At 34.7% G+C, this 16,903-nt stretch overlaps 1 protein-coding gene across 5 annotated transcripts in view; it reads left to right on the top strand.

Annotated features, from left to right (window-relative positions):
• Positions 1–6,375: 6,375 nt before the first annotated feature.
• The window catches only part of LOC117170306 (carbonic anhydrase-related protein 10), a 395,033-nt gene continuing 384,505 nt past the window's right edge, over positions 6,376–16,903 (top strand). For 2 of the 5 annotated variants that reach the window (XM_033356982.1, XM_033356984.1), the window contains exons 1-3: positions 6,376–6,508; positions 11,944–12,028; positions 12,104–12,199. The gene's annotated coding sequence lies outside the window, so the exon portion shown is untranslated. The remainder of the gene's footprint in view (positions 6,509–11,943; positions 12,029–12,103; positions 12,200–16,903) is intronic. The other 3 variants (XM_033356986.1, XM_033356987.1, XM_033356985.1) reach the window with 2 other exon arrangements.

The raw sequence follows: 16,903 nt of genomic DNA, 5'->3' as shown, positions 1-16,903 counted from the left end.
AGAATAAAAGAACCTCTAGTCAGGAACTAATCGGGTCTTAGCCCGTATGGCCCGTTTTACTGAAATATTTCCAATCATCACCAAAACAAAAATAATATTTCTTATAATATAGATAATGAAAACACACAGTTAAAAATAAAATTGTTAATTATGAAGTTTATCAACGATGGAGACTAAGGGAATACTTCAAGATCAAGGAAGATTGAGGAACAAATATTTTCCGATTGAATCAAAAATTGAAAACCGAAGAATTGAACAAAGGAACTATAAATGAGGAAGATGATGCTCGCAGTAGTGATCGAAGTGAGGTTACGAATGTTTCGGAATGCTCAGAATCGAAAATCTATAACAATTCTGAAGGTAATTAGTAAAATTATCTATAATTCACAGAATTATATACGATATTCAGGAGTTTTTGAATAATTTGATGGAAACAAAAAGGCTGTATTAGAAAATTCTTGTAATTATTCGAGTTCCTTCAAAATCTTCCCGGACAGAAATTTCCCCATTTTTCCTTATTTGAGGTGGGTACCGATGGGGTCCCTATATAGGTATGGCAAATATATCTTATCCTGTTTTTTTAAAGAAAAAGATGCCGCCCTTATCAAAAACTGTAAATGTTCAGAAAAAATTACATTTCCTATTATTGTAAAAAGTTTTTATGTAGTCTATAACGGGTAAAAAAGAAATAATACAGGAAGAAAAATTTCAATCGATTGAAAATATTTATTTAAAAATTATTTTATTGATATTCCTGTTTGAAGTTCGTATATTTTACATGTACATAACATCGTATAATAATAGATATTTAATTAGAAATAGAGAGTTCCAAATTTTTTGATCTGGAGCTTATGAGTATGGCTTTTACATAGACTATCAACTCGAGGGTTTAGCATAATGGTTAAGACTCCCGACTGCTAGGCGATAGATTTAGGCATAGATGTAGGTGTTCGGTACTTCATAGCGTTAGAAATTTTATTTGTAATATAATGTTTAAAAATGAAATATATGTATTCACTCTGAATAAGGCCATTAAGATTTAAAGTCAAAATACTCGCAATCAATTAATATTTATTTCTTAAATACCTTTTTTGTCATACCAATTAAAAATTCTACTCAATTAAATATTTATCAAGTAAGAGAGAGGGTCTAGATGGGGCCTTACTAATAAACGGGCGATAAAAGGGCACTCTCGTCAGGGCCTGCTCAGAAGTTCTAGTAAGCACCTTGCTAAAGCAGCGTTACAGAACTAGTTAGACCGTCTCCATTTTTCCCGGCTAGCGCCCCATTAGAAAGAGAGAAATCTATCTAAGGCCCTACTAAAACCCAATCGGAATTTATACATGGGATATATATAGTTCCCCCCACTCTGACACTCCATACCGCATCTACGTTTATAATATCTTTGACAATGTCTGATCAAACTGCAGCGAGATTGTTCTGTTGCCTGAAATCTTTTAGTACTGAATTTAGTCCCAAACTGATTCCTGGTTTTTACAGTTTACGTCATATATTATCATACCATCAACATATAATAAAAGTTTTCCAGGTAAGTCATTTGTTAAAAAATTGTTTTCGTTACAAATTTATTTGATTTGCGAATGACGTGTGACGTCAGAGGTTTTCCAAGTCCCATACCGGTGTACAAATGCAGTAAAAATGCGCCGCCTGCCGCTGATCAACATTATTGCTTAAATGGCCACCGCCGATCAAAAGTCTATCAGCGCAACCCTCTAGTAAATACACATATATTTTACAGAAATTAATAAAAACATGAGTTTAAATTGATTAATTACATCTTAAAGATTGTAACTTTCTGAATTAAAATGCGAAACTACGTAAAATCGATCAGTAGAACCAAACATACTACAATAAAACTCCTACATACATAAGCCAAGTTGGCTATCACAGACTTTTGTATTTGCATATTTATTGAGATATGTTTAAAATGACTTTATCACTAATTATGTATACTTTTGCAGGTATATTATTAATATTGCTTCGTTCTTATTGTTGAGACTAGAAAACTCAAAATTCCATTCGTAAAAAAAATATTTAGTAATCCTCTTCCCAAGTTCGAATGGCCGGAGCTGAATATGCGAACCAGTGTTGGTCCAATTTTGGCAGCCAAAGGTCGGCTTAAATTATTGGGCCAATTTCGGCATTTTAATCGGCCCAGTGTTGAGCCAGTACTGGCAGCCTATATTGGTTATTTATATTTCCCGGTCCTCTACCGATGTTTGGACCATTATCGGCACTTTATTGCGCCAAGTCTCACTTTTAGTACCGGGAACCATGTTTCACAAAGCTCAGCCAAAGTCTGGCCCAGTGACGACACATTACTGGGCCAAGTGTCACTTTTACCACGACAAACCATGTTTTATTTAAATCGGGCCATTGTTGAGCCAGTGCTCGCAGCCTACATTGGCTTTTTAAATTTGCTGATCCTCCACTGATGCTTGGCCCAGAATTTGCACTTTATTGCGCCAAGTCTCAGTATTAGTACGGTGAACCATGTTTCACAAGGGTCAGCCAAAGTCTGGCCCAGTGACGGTACATTACTGGGCCAAGTGTTACTTTTACCACAGCAAACCAATTTTTTATTTAAATCGACCCAATTTTGAGCCAGTGCTGGAAGCCTATATTTGCTATTTATATTTGCCGATCCTCCACCAATGGTTGGCCCAGAATCGGCACTTTATTTCGCCCATTCTCACTTTTAGCACTTAATAAACAAATCCTACACGAAACATAAAAAAATTTATTGAAAAATTGTCAAAGTTCTCGATGAAATTTGTTAAGTTCTGTCATCAAAAATTTTAAATGTTGATGAAAAATTACATTTCCAGTCTTTGCAAAAAGTTGTAAAGTAGGCTGCAACGGAAAAAAACAAAATATTACGCGAAGAAAAATTGTAATCGATTTCAATTATTTATTTAAAAATTATTGTATCGCTATTCCTGCTAACAGTTCGTGTATTTTACATTTGCACTACGTCGCATAATAATAAATAATTAGAAAAGGAGAGCTTAACATTTGATTCTTTAACTTTTCTGAACTGCAACTTATGAGGATGCTTTTTTCACACAGTTTCAACTTGTCGGTTTAGCGTAGTGTTTAGCACTCCCGACTGCTAGGCGATAGATTTAGGTATATAGATGTAGGTTCGATAGCCCGTACCTTTAAAAATTTTATTTGTAATATAATGTTCAAAAAGTGACGTATGTATTAAATCTAAGTGGTAGGACCATTAATACTTATATTCAAAGTATGTTGGGCCGACGATGGCAGCCAAGCCTTGGCTGCCAATTCAAGGCCATAGTTATCAATCCGGCAATGGCGCAACGATGGGAGCTAGGTTTAGTCCAATACTGGTACCCAGTGTTGGGCCGACAACCTTGGCTGCCAAGTGCAGGTCATAGTTATCATTCCGTCATTGACGCGATAATGGCAGCCGAACTTTGGCAATATTTTTGCCGGCTATGGGCCAAGGTTGGCCGTATGTAACTTCGCACTTGGTTTCACGGAAGTAGTCGGTGGTACTAATATTCATCCGTCTTCTAGACGGTTAAATTGGAGATGTTTTTTGCAGCGGATTAAAACAAACCTTATCCCGTGTGGAATTAGCCCGGGTTAGCCCTGGTGCAACAAGCTTCCTGGTCGGGGACTGACCGGGCTATGTTTGTTTTTTAAGAGCCTAGCCGTGCGCTGGTCGGAAACTGGCTAGCCAAAATTTATGTTAAAACCCCAGCCGCGGGCTGACTGTGCTCTGATCGGACAAATCTTTTGATCGAATTCTCAGACGGTAGCTGGCTGGGCGCTGATTGGCAATAATAAAATGGTTAAACTTTGTTTATAACTCAATTACTTTTTCTGATTTCATTCAGTAATAGATGCGTATACCCGCATGAATGTTCCACGCGCGGAAATATATTGGGTGAATATCTTTTTGACACCACAAATTTTAAGGTTTCATGAGTTCAGACTTACAAACAATGCATTTTGTGACAAAAATTCGATGACAGTTTTTTAAAATTCAAACTTTTTTTTAAGAAAAAAATTCTAAGTTCCATCTTTATGAAAAATTCCAAACGTTCAGAAAAAAATTACATTTGATATCAATCTTAAACGTTGTAAAATAGTATAAAACTCCTAAAAACTAAACCTTGCACATAATTAAAAAAAAATTTATTATTAAGAAGTATTTAATATTCACGTTTAAATTTCTGAGTTCCGTCGTTAAAAATATTTAACGTCCATAAAAACTTAAATTTCCTGTCATTGTGAAAATTTTTAAGATGGTCTACTACGGGAAAAAACAAAATGTCACGCGAAGAAAAATTGTAATCGATTTAAATTGTTTATTTAAAATGTATTTTACTGATATTCCCGTTAAAACTTCGTATATTTTATATCTACACAACACCGCATAATAATAAATAATTAGAAAAAGAGAACTTAAAATTTGGTACTTTAACTTTTCTGAACTGTATCTTATTAGGATGGCTTTTTTAACGAGTTTCAACTTGTCGGTTTAGCGCAGCGGTTAGCACTCCCGACTGCTAGGCGTTAGATTTAGGTATAGATATGTAGGTTCGATACCCCGTAGCGTTAGAAATTTTATTTGTAATATAATGTTTAAAATTGTAATATCTGTATTTGCTCTAAACAGGACTATTGTTTTTCAATGTCACAATACTCGCAATCATTTAATATTTATTGTTTAAATACTTTTTTTGTCTCTCAACGACTACGTGAAAATAATTAATGTTGTCTGTATGCTGGGCGTGTGGAATTACATATATCAATATGCTCTAATTCTGCAGTAAAAAAGAATCAATTTGATTCCCTAATTTCGTGACTAATTCTCCTCATACAATTAAAACCTGAATCATTTAAATCTAGTAAAGCACCAATTGATCTTGTCAGGGCTACGGTTGGGCTCCCCAGCCAGCTCCTGGCCATGCTCCATGGCCGAACGCTGGATAGCAGAGCGTGACAATGCTGGTCGGATTCTGACCAGAAACCCCGGCCACAGCGCGACTTAAAGTCGGGCTCCGCGGACAGCTCCCGGCTTAAAGCTGGGCTCTCCGACCGTAGAATGGCCAGCCCCCGACTTAAATTTCCACCTAGCATTATCCCTTCTTTTTCCTTTTAATTATTTAAAAATATAGCTTTGCTAAGGAATAATTATTCACAAAAATGACTTATTGTTGAAATAAATATTGCATGGCTTGATGTAAGAAAACTCCAGCCTCTGTTTGCACAGAAATTCCAAAGAACAATGATAATTATTATAATCCGCCCCTTACTTGTATTCGGAAAATAATTATTGCAACTATTTTTGACAATTAAATATAAAATTACTGACGTTAAAGCGCTGTTTACTACAAAATATTTGCAACCCCTTTTTTCTTCGTGAGCCTTTTGAGACACATAGATATAAATAATTTCAAAGGTGTTTTGACACCCAGGCATAAAACACCAGTTATAAGGACGATTTTCCTGTATTTTTTTATATTAATTTCTTCCATTGTTAATGTTATACAGATGTGCATGGAAAACATCTGACGACACACTGTGATGTCATCATGATGCGAAAATATTAACATTATCAATTTTAATTTATAATAATCTGAATTTAACATAAATAAAACTACTTTTTCCCTTTCAACGTATAATATTACAGTAAAACTCTGAGACTGGGCCGGTTTTTGGGCTAGAGGAGGTGAGGAATTAACCAGAGAGAGCGCCGTTTCCTAGAAACCGCTTTTGTTTGTTCACGCCTGAATGACCTCCGCATGCCCCGCGCAGCTCCTTTTACTCCTACCTGCGGCGCGGCATCAATTTTTAGAAGAACTATATCAGGGGGCGCTATTTCAGCGTTTTACTGTATTATATTTTTTCTATCAATTTCGACATAGAGTGGTTTCTAAAATTGCATAAATTACTCTAATCTCAAAGATTTCTTTTTAATGTATGAAATTGATGAAATTATATCATTTCTTAGAATGTAATAAAAGGGGAGAAATTCAAAATTGGCAAGATGATTATTATTAGTATTATTTGAAAAGGTAACATCTTTCAAATTGTCATCTTTGAATATCTTTTGAATATTAGATGTTTCCAAGACGACCTTTGTTCCACATTTTCCTACTCTCCCGAAAGATGTAGCCTTCCACCTCTATACAAAGTATCTGTCAGTCAATAAAATTGGCATGATCCCTTGACATGCAATCGCGTCGATGAGAAATTATGAGGAAGAAGGAAAGGAGAGAGAGGCCAGTTCTGAGGACGAAGTGGTACTAGAATAAGCGAGGGTAGTTGGAGCTTGCGCAGAAATGACAGCAGCCTCTCGTAGTTCTCTGTAGGGCAGTCACTCCTTTGTCGTTCCTTCGGTGTTTTATAACGAAATTATTGCAAGTGAGTTCAGCGAAACGGGCCTCGCGAGTTCGAAACATCTCTCAGGAGGCGGAGGAGGAGGAGAGCTTCCTTCATATCATCAACGGTCAGTATTCGCTTTTCACATCCCACTTATCCAGTGTATATAACCTAGTGAACGTATCCTTGCGAACAGGGTACAGACAGATCGTCCACACCGGTGGCGTTCTAAACTCGAGCCTATTCTCATTTATTGATTTTCTGAAAATCCTGTTTTTAGTCAAATTTTAAAGCGCGGGAAATTACAAATTTATCATCCCTATAACATTTATCCCTCTGTCTTTATCTCTTTCACGATATTTTTGTCTCCAAATATTTTTTTATGTTTTATTCTGATACTTTTACCGATTATTTTTTGAAAATAGCACACTATTTTTTTAACTAACTGAGTGTTTAATTTCTCCAGAATCTGCTAGCAAACCTCCATTAGTCTAAAATGGGCGGGTTGCGAACTTCCGTAGCGTTTAATCGATGGAGAATGTAGTTGAAGTGGAAATTCTTAATGTTCCGTAAGTAACGATCTAATAAGTAAATATTGAATAGCAATTCAAGCTTACACATAGGCGCTCGGTATTTTTGGTGTATGTTTTTAAGAAGCTTGTGCTAAATAATATAGTTATATGTCGAAAGATTTTGGAAGGTAGCAGGAAGGAGTTGTTATTTTCAGTTAGAGTACAGACACATGTAATTAGATTTCAGATGGTATTGGAAAGAAAGAAGCTCTTGATCAAGTATAAGTACGACCGTATAACTGCTTTGTACTGTTATACCGCCGAGTAGAAACGTTTTTATCAACTAAGAAGGTGTTATAAATCCCAGCATATTTTACTCTAAAACGATATGATGATAGATTTCATCAAACCTAGATGAGCTTGACAAGGACTAATCTCATTACCTTCGACAACTTAAGTCTAAAATTTAGTTCGTTTTACTTTGTTGTAGTATTGTGTAAATATTTAGTGTAATGACTTTTTATAAAGGTATTTCTAATTATTTTTGATCACTTTTTATAAACACAATAAACGAATTATATGTATCTATGAGATTACATTAAGAATTTATAAGGGAAACATATCTTAGAAGTATTATCTTTAATATCTCCTAATTCATTGTAAATTAATTTAATTTAATTCTTGTAATTAAAGAAAATCCTAGGCATCACCTGATTGGTGTATATTTAGGGTTATTCTCATTCAGTGGCGGACAAAGTCAATTTATCGTCCCAGGCAGTTGCGAAATTGCCGCCCCCTCCCTTACACCGTTTTTTCGGACGAATAAATGTGTGTTCATCAGGAGCGGATAATATTGACAAGGGGATATAAGTCCTATACCGTTTATTTGTTATCAAATAATATTATTGGTAACAAGCTATGCCTAAAAATTTTCATGAGCAATTTCAAAACGTTCAAAGTTTTGCTGCCCCTACAATGTTGCCACCGTAGACAGATGCCTATGTTGCCTGTTTAGTAGATCCGCCATTGTTCTTATTTATATTTTGTGGTTTTTTTAGAATTTTTCTGCCCTCGTCCCACAGTTTTATGCTAATACAAGAAGGAAAAAAAATTATTTGAATTTGAGCGAATTCGCTTAATATTTAAAGTCGCGAAAAGACTATCGAACTTCCTATTGATTCAGCATGGGAAAAATCAGCTTTTTGTAAGTCTCATATTGAAATGCGATAATATGTTACAAATAATTTCGTATTTCAGTATGTTCATTAGAATTTATGAAAGAATAATAATAAATCATATATTTTGAGGGTTAAAAGAAAGTCTCATATATTAAACTTCAATTTAACATAATATTGCGTTTTCTTAACGCTTGTTGACAGTTTTTTTTTCATTATAATCATCAATCGTTAACGTAAGATCATTTAGTCATTTTTTTACTTATTCTTAATTGTTAAAAATGTTTCTTTCAGATACATCGTAAAATAAACGTATTTTTTAGACGTTATGAGTACCTTAATCGATGGTAACAATTAAATTATTTGTTTCAACAATGTTACTGTTAATTGAATAACACTTATTTTTTCGAACATATAGTTTCACGAAAAAAGGCAGAAAAAACATTTTATTCCACCAAATTTTCAGTTAAATTATTCAACCAAATTATGTCATTGTTATAATTGATAAAAAAAATTAATAACATCTAGAAAATACGTTCATTTTCGACCAAACTGAAAAAACAAGCAATTGAACAATTGAACAAGGTTTAAAAAATTTCTGGGTATTCTTGAATTCTTCCTGATTTTGCAAGAAAAATTGATTATTTAAACAATTTTTATTAGAAAATGTACTTGCGAAATTTTCTGTAATCAAATTCCAACTAAGAAATACGCAAAGTCACTTGCGGAATGTTTCACTGTAAAGTTATCGAGCATCGGCCCTCAAACAATAAGAGAAATCCGCAAACCCCATACAACGCACGGTGGTGGGGCAGTAGGACTTCTTCAGAGCCACTCTTAATCTTACAAATAATTTTCAGCATCATTGAATTCACTGCATATACGCATTTCATATAAAAAAAAAACATTTTTCTGTTAATTAAATGCAAACTTAATGATCGCTTGTTTGATTTTTGATTCAAAGACTGTAATATATACTTTAAAATCGAAGTTTTTGAACACAATAATAATTATAAAATTAGTTTATTATTAATTAAACAAAAGTCACTAATAATGAAACACTTTTAAGAAAATAAGTTAGGCCCCAACATAAACACCCTAAACTTTCGACATTCTTTTGGATTTAGGAACTACCTTTATACATTTGAAAATCTTCGAATTACTGTGAAGTTCTGGAATTCTTGTAAACAAATTCACTGATAGGCATTAAAATATTATAAAATTCCTTCAAAATCTGACATCTAAAATTTTCTGAAATCTGAAATTATAAATCCTTGAATATAAATGCAGTAGAAGACGAAAATATTAAGTAACAAGGTGTTTTAACGTAATATCGGTTTATTTTATTTTTTATTTTTATCTGAGAAACTTTTTTCACAGAAGTAATAATAATACCCAAAGCGACATAAAAGTTCTTACTGAGGAAAAAGCGACTATTCGCCATTGTCATGATCAGCGATTAAATCAGCACCAGACACATTTAAATTTAGCCAAAATTGGTGTCTACTCTTAAGCATAATAGGGAGCCGTTTGTCGATGATATCCTATTTTTTAAGGGAATGTGATACTTCGTCGTGTGGTCAGTGGGGTACAGTTCCCCGAGATTTTTTCCACAAAAATGAAAATTTTCTTATAATTGAATTCGGACATGCTATAAAATATCATAACGGACGTCCACGGACTTTTTTTTAAAGATGATAACAAAACAATTTTATTGTGCTAAATACAATTTTTATCCATGTGCACTATTTTGAGGTTAGGGTGGTTTTTTTTGCTTTCTGTCATTGCGATGCTGTCGGTAGCACTCAAGAATAATTATGAGAGAGAATTGTAACACACGTAATCTTGAAATACACACACTTCAAATTTAGCAAAATAATTTTTTTTTTAATTAACCCACAAAAAAGTGTGCGGGAACGTCCCTCAGCATATTCCTATCATTCGCCAGATATTTAAGACAAAATCCTTATTATTGTAGAGAAAATCCGAGGGAATCTAACACTGATAAAATCGATAGTAATTCCTAAGCGCTACACAAATTAACCATACTTAGAAAAATTATAATTTTTTGAATTAACCCACAAAAAAAGTGTGCAGGGACGTCTGGTAGCATGTTCGATATCATACTACAAATTTTTAAGACAAAATATTTATTATTGTAGAAAAAAAGCCGGAGGAACCTAAGACTGGTAAAATCGATAATTTTTAAAGTATCACATGTACCACGGTAATCCTTCGAAGTCTCAGGAACAGAAATTCCGCTTTTCTGCAATTTACCTTTAAAAAAGTCCAATTTCGGTACTTTTTGCAGAAGAATTATCAGCTTAATGTCGAAAATCAGAGGGAGTGAGGATTTAATTTCAACTCTCACAAAGTTGGCTTTTCCCACTGCAGTTTCGAAATCTGCAAAATCGTAAATTGCTTTTATTTTGTTCATTGAGGCTTCTGCGTGATGATGAAATGCGTCTTTGGACATACAATTATGACCACTTTCAAAATAGCTAATGGCAATAGAATTCGTTTCTAATTCGTATGAATTCACGATATAGATAAGAAATAAGAAGAAACACCCATTTTTATTCTGCACAGAGCAATGATCCAGCCAAAGAACAATCCTTTCTTTATCACGGTATAAACTGCGAGAGGCATGAATTGTGGCTTTTAGTAGGTCCTAATAGCACGAAACGTTGATTATAGACTATTAATCTTCGAGGACAGACATATACTTTAAATTCATCCAATCTAAGAAGCCTGATCACTTGTTGTAAAAAGCCAGAATAATACGCAGTGTTAGTTGACTTACAGGAGTTTTTGACGTCACGCGGGTACTTTTCGCGAGTTGCCTTTGCTCTTTTTTTATGGAGTGACCATTCCCGGCAGTCATAACAATCAGCATTTAAATGTTCTTTTCCATGTTTATGATGATGCACTTCTAAGGCCTCACGACGCTCGCATTCCTCGTGGCCCAACGTGGTGAAAGAAATATTCATTTACTGAACAACTGACCTATAAAGTTCGTAAAAGCGAGACTCGTAGGGATTTTTTCAAAGGAAATCTTTGCACATGTCTGTTATGGCCAATTCAGTAGACAAATACCCTTTATTCGGCGCATGAACCCGACGGTAATGAGAGATATTTGGTTTATATGATTGAATATGTCTTCGAATTTTATCGTGCCGTATATCGGAATTAGGATTTGTTGTGTTTCCTAGACCGTCTGACACATTCATATTTAAAGTAACTGGATCTGTATTATTCATAGTCCTTCTAATAATTAGATCATTATTTGGCTTAAAACCTAACTACCCAAGAAAAAACAATTTACATAGTTTCCTTTGACAAAACTGATCATCATCTAACATATGATAGCTAAAATGATTGTTGCGTATTGAATCAGATACTACCCTTGGCCGTTTATAAGCTCGCGTGTTACATGACTGGCAATAAAGAATCTTTTCTCAATTCATCCTAATTGACAGAATACTTTGTTTCGATTCTGCCAATATCAGGAGATATGGATCTTTTGCAATTAGAACGACAGCTATCCCTGCAAGGCTGAAGAACGGGATGCATTTATTTTCTTTCTATTAATTTGTCATTCTTCATCGATTCTTTTTCACCTACAAGATAATTTAAAGTTTTCTCTTTTCTTTGTATGCTCCGCGCTAGAGACTCGTTTTCTGTCGACTTCTCGTCATAACCTTGATCGTTAATGATATATTTATAATATTTTGAACAAGAATAATTGAAAACACGCTTAGACAAAATCGGTTACGAAGACGCATCTTTAAATCATGAAAAATTTACAATAGATTCATCCAATGATTTACTGAGAATATCGCTTTGGTCACAACAATTTTCTTCATGCCCTACAGACAGATTCAGCGGTGTTGATTGAAGTGGTCGTTCTACTTGTCTCCAGGAAGTAAAGGCAGCAAATGCGTTGCAGGTTGTTTTTCGGTAAAAGATGATTTTTAATTCATGTTTCTTAATTCTTCTATAAAATAATCCTCAGAATCAAAATTTTGTTTTCAGTGATGCTGCATTGTACCTGTCCCCAATGATAACCTTACCAACAGCTACTGTTGACGATAAGTCAAAGTACTCTGGCATTAATGAAAAATCAAGAAGGTAAATTTGATTTATAAAGTAATAAAATAGAGTAGTATATTATATGGAAATATGAAATAAACTGAATCATACTAAAAACCGGGACATACAATTTTTCCATCTTTCTTCCAAAAAGAACAAATAAGTATATTTAGTATATTTATTCATACAGGCTGGTCATGTATCTAGAATTTAAAGAAAAAACCAAATAGAAAATCTTGAATATATGTACTTTCTTAACATTATGTTTCGTTATGCAGATACTAGGACATCCAGAAACGTACTTCAAGATAAGTAATTCATATAAATTTATTATAATTTTACGATAAAAAAGAAATTTTAAACCTAAAAACTACAAATAACGCTCAGATTTTGAACCGGGGGGGGCTCTCTTTTCATTATTAATTCCAAGATGTAGGCCTAGAATAAACACACAAAAAGAATCGTACACATATACAAAACAAAGGGAGATAAAAGCGACTGCAATAATTACAGAGCGATTAGCTTATTAAGTAACGTAAGTATAATATACTCAAAAATGCCTATTCGCAGGGCAATGAAAATAACAGAAGCAAAGATTTAGGAAGTCCAAGGTGGGTTTATGTCAGGAAAGTCATGTACCTAGAAAAAGCTTTTGACAAGGTAGATAGAAGTAAATTTTGGGAAGTCCTGAAAGAGTATGAAGTCAATTGATAGCTCCTACAAGCTCTAAAAACAATATGTACGGGTAGCAAAGCAAGTGTAAGGGTGAATGGGAAATTGAATGTATGTTTCGATATTATTCAAGGAGTTAGACAAGGATGCGTTATGTCTTCATAGTTGTTAATATTATTTATGGACAAGTGTTTAAGAATGGCTCTTTTCGACAAAGAAGGTGTGGATCTCGGAACAGTAAGGGTACGTGGGTTAGCATTCGCAGATGATTAGGTTATTATGGCAAAGTCAATATAAGACTCACAAAGAATCTTGAATAAACTAAATTCAAGCATGAAGAGCATGGGCCTCAAAACTAATGCAAATAAAACAAACACTATCGTGTTCGAACGAAAGAGTGAGAAAACACTGCAATATTTTATTAAATGATGAGAGAATTGAACAAGTTGATAAGTTTGTATACCTGGGTAACTTATTTACTAGGGACGGAAAGATAGATGAGGAATAAGATAGACGCATGAAAGAAGGTAAGAAGGTTATTGGTAGAGCAGGTCCCCTTATCAGAAATAAAAATATATCAAATAAAGCTAAAAATGGCAAAACATAATTCTATATTTGTACCGAATGTACTATACGGTGACAAGACGTGGACTTATCAAGAAAAAGGTAACACTAAAATTAACGAAATTGACATGAGATTCATGCGCATAATATGCGGGAAAACTCTGATAGACAAAGCAAGTAACGAGATAATGCTAAAAGATTGTGGTGCAGAATAGACGCTAGTAGACACATGGGAAAGAAATCGATTAGGATGGTTCGGGCATGTTGAGATAATGCCAAATGAACGACTAACGAAACAAGTGTATCAGGGTAAAGTAAATGGCAGCATGCCCAGAGTTAGACCATGGAAAGAATGTTTAGAATGTGTAAATGAGACCCTAGTTAGAAGAGACCTAGGAAGTCACAGAAACACGAGAGCCTGCATGAAAAAATGCATGGACATAAACGAAGCTAGAGAAGTATGCCAGGACAGAAAATTATGGCGGCAAATAGTTAATAAAAAGAGTGTCAACAGAGTGAATGACGCCTGAAACAAAAGACCTTGGCCACCAATTGACCCAAGTGGGAAACCTGGCATAACGACTTTGTGAGTATCTTCACTTGGGGTGGACCACCGCGTGGGTCACGCCTACCCCGAAACGGAAATGGCTTAATGGTCTAATAATAGTGAGCCTCGGTGGCTCAGTTGGTTAGACACTTGGACTTCACCTCAGAGGTCCGGGGTTCGATCCCTGAGCCGGTACCTCTGGAAATTTTTCAATGTACCTTTACCGAGGTTCTGGTGGTTCGGAACCCACCTTAAGCTGTAGGTCCCCCCATCGTGTACTTGACTGCAACCCAGTCCGTCAATGATGGGGTAAAAACCAGGCTTTGTCCAATATGTCTGGGCAGACTGCTCTCATCAGATCACTTGATTGCATTATAAAAATACGTCCGTGACTGATGATATATACCGGGAGAGCCCCGTGCAAAATGATCAAATAAAAAATCCAACTCTAACCAAAAATGCCTTCGACATATTGGGCAGTATAAACCTGTGACAACATTTCGCCACAGAAATGTTTTTTATAATAATAGCTCTAAGAAAGCATCCAGAGGTGACTGTTGTCACCTCCAAAGCTCGTGGCCGCTCGTAATTGTATACCTACAACATCACCGCAGGAGGTTTCAATCATCGTATTAAATTATTTGAATTAAGTTATAACATTCTAATCTCATCAGTTACTTGACTTAGTCCGTGGCTATGATGTATTACCGGGTTTACCCGAGTAAAAGTTTAATAAAAACACACAATAATAATAATACTACTACTCGCAGCAAGGTTAGCCGCGAGTCTTTAGGCGTTAGGAATGCGAAACATTTAGGGTTCGAACCCGCTACAAATTAAAATTTTCATAGCATGCGATTATAAATCGTGTAGTGATTGTGTAATACATAATAATTGTGTACTCGAACATGTGAACAAATATTAAACTATAAAGTCATAATGAAAAAGATTGAATTTTTTTTCGGCGAAAAATTGGTTTCAAAACTTTTTCGACATGGACTATATTTTAGGTACAAGTTTAGATTTTATAGAACTATTTTACGTTTTTCGTATGCACTACCTTTCAATCGAGGTACCGTCACGCCGGCCTTTAAATTTTATAGAACCTTGTAACATGTTTCGTTGAATAGTTCAACGCAATGTAAAATAAAGACAATTTATTTTTTTTCCGTGTATCTTTAAAAATAATTTTTAACGAAATTAAGGAAGGTACAGCTGAGAGCCATGCGTATGGTTGATTTACCCCAACCAAGTTCTGTCTGACGCACACATCTTATGTTTAGAAATATCTATTAGAACATATGACTGAAGCAGTAATATTGCTGCAATAATTATGGTATGGGTAAAATACGTAAACCGTATAGCTGTAGCTGAGCGAGCAATACATTATGTTTGGAATAACACACTTGTTTCGTCAGTCGTTCATATGAAATTCTCTCAACATGCCCGAACCATCTTGACCGATTTCTTTCCCATGTGTCTACTAGCGTATCTTCTGCACCACAATCTTTTAGCATTATCTCGTTACTTGCTTTGTCCATCAGAGTTTTCCCGCATATTATGCGCATGAATCTCATGTCAACTTCGTTAATTTTAGTGTTATCTTTTTCTTGATAAGTCCACGTCTTGCCACCGTATAGTACAGTCGGTACAAATATAGAATTATGTATTGCCATTTTAGCTTTATTGGATATATTTTTACTTCTGATAAGGGGACCTGCTCTACCAATAACGTTCTTACCTTCGTTTATGAGTCTGTCTAATTCCTCATCTATCTTCCCGTCCCTAGTAAATATGCTACACTGGTATACAAACTTATCAACTTGTTCAATTTTCTCACCATTTAATAAAATATTGCACAGTGTTTTCTCACTATTTCCTTCGAAACATCATAGTTTTTGTTTTATTTGCGTTAGTTTTGAGGCCCATGCTCTTCATGCTTGCATTCAGTTTATTCAACATTCTTTGTAAGTCTTCGATTGACTCTGCCATAATAATCTTATTGTCTGCGAATGCTAACCCACGTACCCTTACTGTTTCCATACATAATATAAATAACCATGAAGACATAACGCATCCTTGTCTAACTCCTTGAATAATATCGAAAAAGACACTCAATTTCCAATTTACCCTTATACTCCCTCTGTACCAATATATATTGTTTTTATAGCTTGTAGGAGCCATCCATTGACTCCATACCCTTTCAGGACTTCACAAAGTTTACTTCTATCCACCTTGTCAAAAGCTTTTTCTAGGTCAACAAATACACAGTAAACTTTTTTTTCTACTCCCAGACTTTTTTTTGTAATTTGCCTTAGGCTAAATATTTTATCCGTTCATGAACTTCCTGGCATAAACCCACTTTGGACTTCCCAAATCTTTGCTTCTGTTATTTTCATTACCCTACGAATAAGTATTTTTTAGTATACTTTACTTACGGTACTTAAACCATCTCGAAACATAAATTTATCAATTCGCACAGTCTATGTGGTATGTACTAGCCACCGTGTTTAAGCATTTCAGCGTTAAAACCGTCTACCCCGGCAGCCTTACCGTTCTTCTAGTTCCTAATTATATCCCTAACCTCAGTGACATATATTGAAAATTAAAATGTTCTATTTGCTTTTTCCCCAAACCCGAGATACATGACCGGCCTCTTTTAGAGTTCTTATGAAACTGCTACATAAGACACAAGAGAACGTGAGAGTTGGTATACAATTACGTCACATCCCCCAGCCTTAGTAAAGCCAGGAAGAAGAATTTAGGAAAATCATCTTCTGTAATCTCCTTTCAAAACCATTGAAACTTTGTAAATACACCGTCTAAGGAATTTAATTTGATACAATTTTCCGCATTTTTCAATACACAGCTGAACTTTTCACCAATAAAACAGTTCAATTTTTGAATTTTCAACTAAGTGCACAGATAAATAATTCAGTTTATAAAATAATTAAATAAAT

The sequence above is a fragment of the Belonocnema kinseyi genome, chromosome 3 (assembly GCF_010883055.1).
Source record: "Belonocnema kinseyi isolate 2016_QV_RU_SX_M_011 chromosome 3, B_treatae_v1, whole genome shotgun sequence".
In the NCBI taxonomy this organism is placed as follows: Eukaryota; Metazoa; Arthropoda; class Insecta; order Hymenoptera; family Cynipidae; genus Belonocnema; species Belonocnema kinseyi.
The sequence above is the reverse complement of the archived record's forward strand: the minus strand, read 5'-3'. Positions and strand labels throughout refer to the sequence as shown.